This window comes from Euprymna scolopes, chromosome 9 (assembly GCF_053919585.1).
Source record: "Euprymna scolopes isolate OS-2025 chromosome 9, ASM5391958v1, whole genome shotgun sequence".
NCBI lineage: Eukaryota > Metazoa > Mollusca > Cephalopoda > Sepiida > Sepiolidae > Euprymna > Euprymna scolopes.
Genome location: NC_136490.1, coordinates 12,904,571 through 12,911,927, shown reverse-complemented (window position 1 = coordinate 12,911,927; position 7,357 = coordinate 12,904,571). Strand labels below are relative to the sequence as shown.

The window sequence follows — 7,357 nt, the reverse complement described above, 5'->3', positions numbered from 1 at the left end:
AAATTAAAATAACTAATAAACTATATAATAAAAAATATGCTTACGGTTAACAGGTATGGTGGCAGGATGCGTGTCTGGTGAAGTATAAACAGCATAATGTTTGTTTGTTGAGTCAAGATTGGCAGCCATTGCCATTGAGAGAAAAGCCACGAAGACGAAAAGCGACTTCATTTCTGCAATAAAACAATTGATATATTTGATCAAACAGTGAATTTGGAAATATATTTATGAGATAATATTTCAAAGTGATGTCAATGCAATTTTCTCTCTATTATATAATATCTAGTGCAACATCATTAGTCAAATTTTAGCCAATTAGATCGACGTGATTAAACTTTAAGACAAATTGATTAGCTGAACATTAAAACCAATCAGATATTCTAAAAAAAACCCTTAAATTTTTTATCTTTATATCGCTTAAAGAAGAATCCAAGAAAATGATTTTTATTGACAAAATAACGATTACCAAAAGATAACAACAATGCGAGCAATATTGTTTTGTTTAAAAGAAAAAAAGAAGAAAACAAAACAGTAAAAATACGAGAAAATGATGAAAAAGAAGAAAAAAAGAAAAAGGTAAAGAATGGAAAGAGATATATATATATATATATATATATATATATATATATATATAGAGAGAGAGAGAGAGAGAGAGAGGTATAAAACAATCATAATTGAAATGATATGAACGCAAATTCTTATAACAGATAAAGAATGAGGTTTTCACTTCAATATTTTACTTCTGGAAGAAAACCATCTGTTTATTTGTATGCGGAAGAGAACGATCATTTTAGATTAAATATTGAAATCGTCAATCTTATTGGTTAAAATATTTTGCCAATCGTTTTGCATAATTTCACTATAAAATGGAGAATGTTAATAATTGATTTCAATTCCTGTGATTTAAAGCAGAATATTAACAAGTAAATATAATTATTGTTTTATAAATCATATGTATTGAAACTCTCATAATTATAAGTTAACTTTTTTCGATAACATTTTTTAAATTAACAAATATTAGCAATATTATGCAAGCTGTATGCATCTATAATATTAGACGTGTGAAGTTAATTTTAGCTCTGGCATTCTGGAAATCCTGTAGTATTTCTTTATACTTGTCAGTGATGGTCATACTCGTTTAATGAGTTAACAGATGTCATTTATTGCATACGATTTGGTAACCTTATTGTTGTCTAACGTTTTACTTGTGACACATTCTATTTCTTTGTGCTCTTCTCTTTTACTCTCTCTCTCTCTCTCTTTCTCTCACTCACACACAAACGCGCAAGCACACACACACAACACACACACATATATAATTTATCATAATTTATTGTGGTTTTACAGCCTGATCTATCTATCTATATATATATGTATATATATACATATATACATATATATATGTATATATATATATGTATGTATATATATATATGTATGTATATATATATATATATATATATATATATATATATATATATATATATATATATATATATAGATATTGTTTCATTGTAATTTTTCAGCTATGAAATCTCTTTTTATCTTCACGGCTTTCTCTCGATAGCAATGGCTGCCCATATTGACAGAATATGATTTTATTTGTGACACTTTCTTTTTCGTTCTCTCTCTTTTTCAAACTCTTTTATCTGCTTGGTTACATATATATATATATATATATATATATATATATATATATATATATATATATATATATATATATATACGGCTTTATTGCGGTTTTGCAGCAATGAAATCTCTTTTCGTTTTCACGGCTCTTCTCTCGATGGCAATGGCTGCCAATATCGACACAGCAGAACCAGATTTTGCAGTTTATTCCTCACCAGACACACACCCTGCCACTGTTCCTGTTTCACGTAAGTTTGTTTTTGATTATGTAAGTTATTCCCCTGCTCAATATTTTGGTTTCTTTTTTTTTTTTATTAAGAATGGTTTATCAATTTATTAATCTTAATCTTTTGGTTTTCTTGTGATCTTTCAAATATAAAAAAAATTATTTGCAGCGGAAATTTTAGAATCTTTAAATCGATATAATGAAAATTATACTTTCAGGCGTGTGTATTAATTAGATTAGAATAACTCACACAATACATTCAAATTCAAATATTTTTTCACTATTCTACGTTTTCGGTTTCTGTGTTTGAATAAATTTTATTAAAATGTTTTACAATTCCTCGAAAATATAACTGAAGTAGGTCGAAACCTCGTGGAATACACAGAGTTTTGTGTAACAACATAAAAAGTTTGAAAATATTTGATATATTTTATACTTTGCCATTCAAATTGATAAATAAAATTAGTAGACATTGATTAAAATATTTTACAGAATATTCTAGGCACATAGAACCAAGAAAATTGAAACTGCAAAATTGGCATGAACTTCACATTCCCCTCCCTTCTAAAAAAATTTGTGTTGGCATCGACTGGCACCACACCATATAGTCGAGGAGGATAGAGAGAGAGAGAGAGAGAGAGAGAGAGAGAGAGAGAGAGAGAGAGAGAGAGAGAGAGAGAGAATACTAACCAGACCTCCACTGGATGAGTTTGAAAAGATTTGGGGAGACTTATTTTCATCCAAATTCCAGTGAAGACAAATGGTCATTACTTGTCAGAAATCAATGGTAAGCGGTTGTTGCAATGATGCGAATTCATTTGCAAAGGTTACCGACAGAAGTGAAGAGAACTGGAAATCTGGATAAACTTATTGACTCTAGGGAACACCACCGGTTGCTTTTAGTGAGCAATCTCTGATGATGACCTATTTGAGTCACTTAATGAGTGTACTACTACTACTACTACTACTACTACTACTACTACTACTACTACTACTACTACTACTATATATATATAATAAAAGAGGCGCATTTTCCCCTCTGAACCAAAATACTGTAGGTTTACAACAACAGATTGCACATACAAATTTATTCTGTTCACACTCTTAGCCATTACCTTAGAACGACATTTTAGACACATTAATTCGTAATATTAAAACATTAAATTTATTCCTAGGAGCACATCATCATCATCATCATCATCATCATCATCATCATCATCATCATCATCATTACACCGTGTATTTTTACTCACAGGGTACTTACATTTAGACCCCTTCCTACATAACTGATCTATTCACTATTTGATATAGCATTTACCTTTTATATTAAAAATAATGACGCCTCCCCATAATTGTTTCTCACATTGATTGGCTAATACGAGCCATTCACCTATTCATGGATTAATGGAATGAAACTATTCTCTTTACTTAACGAACACTTCGCCAACTTTCTGTCCTCGATTACCGATACAGACATAATATTACATTTTAGCCAACTATCCAACATTTTCTTTTGTTTTTTTTTTCATATATACATTTGGTTTCCTTTCTTATTTTCGAAATGTACATAAATCCCTAAACAATTCTATTTGTTTTATTTTTTCTTTAAATTATCGAAATGTAAAAATTTTTTTCTTTATTTGTTATTTTTGTTCGCTTTCCTTTTCTGTGTTTCCTGGGTTTATCTACATTTTTATACTTTCCGTTTTATTTTACACCCCCCCCGCATCACCTTAAAAAAAAAAAATTAATTACAAATACATACGGATTGAGTTTCTTTCCATTTCCGTATGATAGGATTCCACATTTTCTTTCTTAAATAAATTTCTGTTCCTTATTAAAACTTAGCTACGACCTACTTTTTATCACGGATGCCCATACACAAAAAACAAAAACAAAAAAACAAACAAACAAAAAAAAATGCATTGAATAAATATCAAGACAAGTAATAATTATATTTTAAATACTTTTCTTTCAGTTCGTGAAGCGTTGGCCATTTTATGTAAAGAATTGCGTGGAACTCCCAAAGATTGTAATGTGTTTTGCGATGAACATTTCAACCCAGTATACATTTGCCCCAACCTCTGTGCATTGTAAGTAGTGTTTAATTTTACCTTTCAAGGGAGATTACTCTCGTCATAGAATAACAAAGAAATAAAAATAACATATATCATAGAAAACATTTTTATTATCTGTTTTTGAACGCTTATGATGCCAATCAATTTATTTTACTTGAAAATATTTAGCCTAATGTTTTCAGTTTAAAAGCACGTTTAAAAAAGAAAGGGTATATTCGTTACCAGAAACCGGACTGGCGAGATATGTCATCGCATATTTGTAAGAGTCTCCGTTGGACGGTCAAGTTTAAAATAGAATTTTGTTAGTATGTCTTTGATACATTCAGGCAACATATTTCCAAGTAGCCAGTGTTATAGCTCAAGAGATTATGATTGACATAAATGGGAACTGGAAAAACAAAAAAACGGAAGTGTATAAACAATCTAACCGAAGGAGAAACAATATTTTGAATGTAGCAGCATGTATCAGTTCGATGTCTGTTTCTCTTCTTCATCATGCTCCGATTAATAACGTTAAACAATAAAAGTGAGTTTCCTCTATTGCGCTAGAAGACTAATTACACCTGAGAGTATCCTGTACCTCTACAAACCATCCATTCGCCCATGCATGTGGGCCCGTTCATCTACCACTAGTTTCTCCATCTTGAATACGTTCAAAAAAGAATTACCAATTTAATATGCCCTGCTTTGTCAACTAAGCTCAAATCCCTGTCTTATCACCGCAATGTTGCTTCTTTCTGTCTTTATTTCACGAAAAACACCCGTCTAGCTGAAACCACTGTCAATAATTTTCCCCATTCTTTACCTGTGCCTAAATCAAAACGAAGATTCCATGAACAAAGCTTCTTTCTTAGAAGTGCACGGCTGTTGAACTCTCTTCCGTTTGCCTGTTTCCCACCTGACTACAACTTGGATGTCTTCAAGTCCAACATAAACAAATTCCTGATAAAACGCCCCCCTTAAGTAAGACACTTTATCAGATCTCCATTACTAACGATTACTACGATATTGTCCCATTGATTACTGTACACGCAATAACCATTATCCCCGAATGGCTTCCGGGCCTTGGTTACTGTACACGCAATAACTCTTATTCTCGAGTGGCTTCCGGGCCTTGATTACTGTACACGCAATAACCCTTATCCCCGAATGGCTTCCGGGCCTTGATAAGTGGTGACTACCATGTAAAAAAAAGAAATTACAAGTATTTTATTGGAATGTGCTTCAATAAACTCGTTGCACGTATGCCTCCTCGACATACATATCCCGTACACACCTGCTTAGCAAGAAAATCATACTCGTTCACGATTGAGGTCCCTAAATGTCGGATAGCTTTCTACTTTAATAGCTTTTTCATTTAAACAGCTAGACTTTAGAATTTCTCTTTTTCCATTTGCCCCCCCCCCCGACTGTACTGATATGCAGAAGTTTAAATGTAACGTAAACCAACATCTTGTTAATTTTTCTTATGCATGGTCCCAAATAGTAGTCGCTTACGTCCAAGTGGCGATATGTCTTGTTAGGGGTGAACGTGAATAAGAAAAACATGAAAGAAAAAGGCATTTGAAATTGTTTGATTCAATTTAATTAATTATGGCTAGATGTGTTTTATTTATCCAAAAGAAACCTCCATAGCTTTCATTCATTCAACCTCAACAGATTTCAGGTGAAACAGACATCGTCCAAATAACAGTTTACCCGTGTAAAAATAAAATACTGAAGCACAGCCACTGCACATCAATAAATATCGTGCTCCCTCGTTACATTATGTCTCCATGTTATACGAAAAAGCTTTTAAGTGAAACACGTTTTTATCTTTATATTCCAGGTTGTAACAAATGTGTTGACCATTTTTAAATCTTAACACAATATCATATTTAGTCTTTAATATAGTAATGATAATTTTATATGGCCTTGTTCCAATTGCTAAATAAGCTCTTTTTTTAATTTCATAAAATATTTTTTAAATTCATTTCTTTCCAATCTCATAGTTGATAAAATGACACCTTCTTTCCTGCTGTAAATTTGATTTTTCCTCTTTTGCAGACACAGAAAGAATTGCGATTAAAACCATCGATTGATACGAGGAAAATCAACAGAAAACGGTTGAAATTCATTCTGAAATAAAACCTCTAAAAACTTTATTTCTCTATTCTTTCTTTATTTACAAGGTAGCAATAGTGATTTGATACGATTTCGTTCCAAAAGCCAAATAAGCAGTAAATAATAATTTAAATAATAATTTAAATAATAATTTAAATAATAATTTAAATAATACAGATGTTCAAATGTTTAGGAACATTTGTTTATTTACTTATAATTTTCTACCAAATAGGCAGTAAATAAAAAGAAAAAATAATTTCTTTACAATTTCATATTCTTTTCAGTGTTTGATGAGTCTCCAATGTCAATGTTGTAAATTTGAGTTTCCTTCTTTTGCAGACACAGAAAGAATTGCGATTAATATCGTCGATTGATACGCCAGAAAACGGTTGAACTTCATTCTTAAATAAAATTTGTAGAACTTTATTTCTCTCTTCTTTGTTTATTTACAAGCTGTCGTAATCAATTTTCCCAAGTGTGAAATATGTTGAACATTAATTGATTCGTAACAAATATCATTAAACATTATGAATATGATTGTTTATCATATTTCTGACAACTTAAGTCAATGCCATGAATATCTATTATTGAACTACATTCGTTGCTGCATAATGCTTCTTATAGATTTTAAAAAAATATGATCCCATTTTATAACAATGTGACATTACATTGCGGACACAAAAAAAGATTGCGATTAAAATCGTCGATTGATACGAGGAAAATCCTCAGCAAACGATTGAAATTCATTCTTAAATAAAATTTCTAGAAAATTCTATTTCTATTTTCATTCTTTATTTTCAAGTTGTAATTTAATTTTCTCGCGCATCAAATATGTTAAACATGAATTGGCATTTTTTTTAATTCATAAAAAGTCCCTAAAATTCATTTCTTGAACAAAATTTCTAGAAACTCTGTTTCTTTTTTCTTTCCTTATCTATTTACAAGCTGTTGTAATAAATTTTCTCAAGTATGAAATATGTTGAACACGAATTGAGTCGTAACAAATATTATTAAACATAACAGATTCATATGATAAGTGATAATATCTCCGACAATTCTATATTTTTTTAATTCAATTTTCACCCCAAACAAGGCACAGAGCCTCTTTGAAGTAGGGGGCTACTATCGGGGACATAATTTGCAGGGGCATTATGAAGGGAGATGAATAGAAAGATGTTTGTTAACATTACACTTGAACTTCTGCATATCAGTACAGTTGGGAAAGCAGAATCCCGGAAGGGAGTTCCAAAAACTTGCAGTTCTGGGGAAGAAACTATTGGAGTAAAAGGCTTTCTTACACCTAGGGATCTCTACTGTAAAG

At 31.0% G+C, this 7,357-nt stretch overlaps 1 long non-coding RNA gene across 1 annotated transcript; it reads left to right on the top strand.

The window, feature by feature from the left end:
* The first annotated feature begins 1,750 nt into the window (after positions 1-1,750).
* LOC145285027 (uncharacterized) lies at positions 1,751-5,768 on the top strand. The gene is made up of 3 exons (XR_013868936.1): positions 1,751-1,877; positions 3,834-3,948; positions 5,762-5,768. It is a non-coding gene; the product is annotated as an uncharacterized LOC145285027 (long non-coding RNA).
* The last annotated feature ends 1,589 nt before the right edge of the window (positions 5,769-7,357 follow it).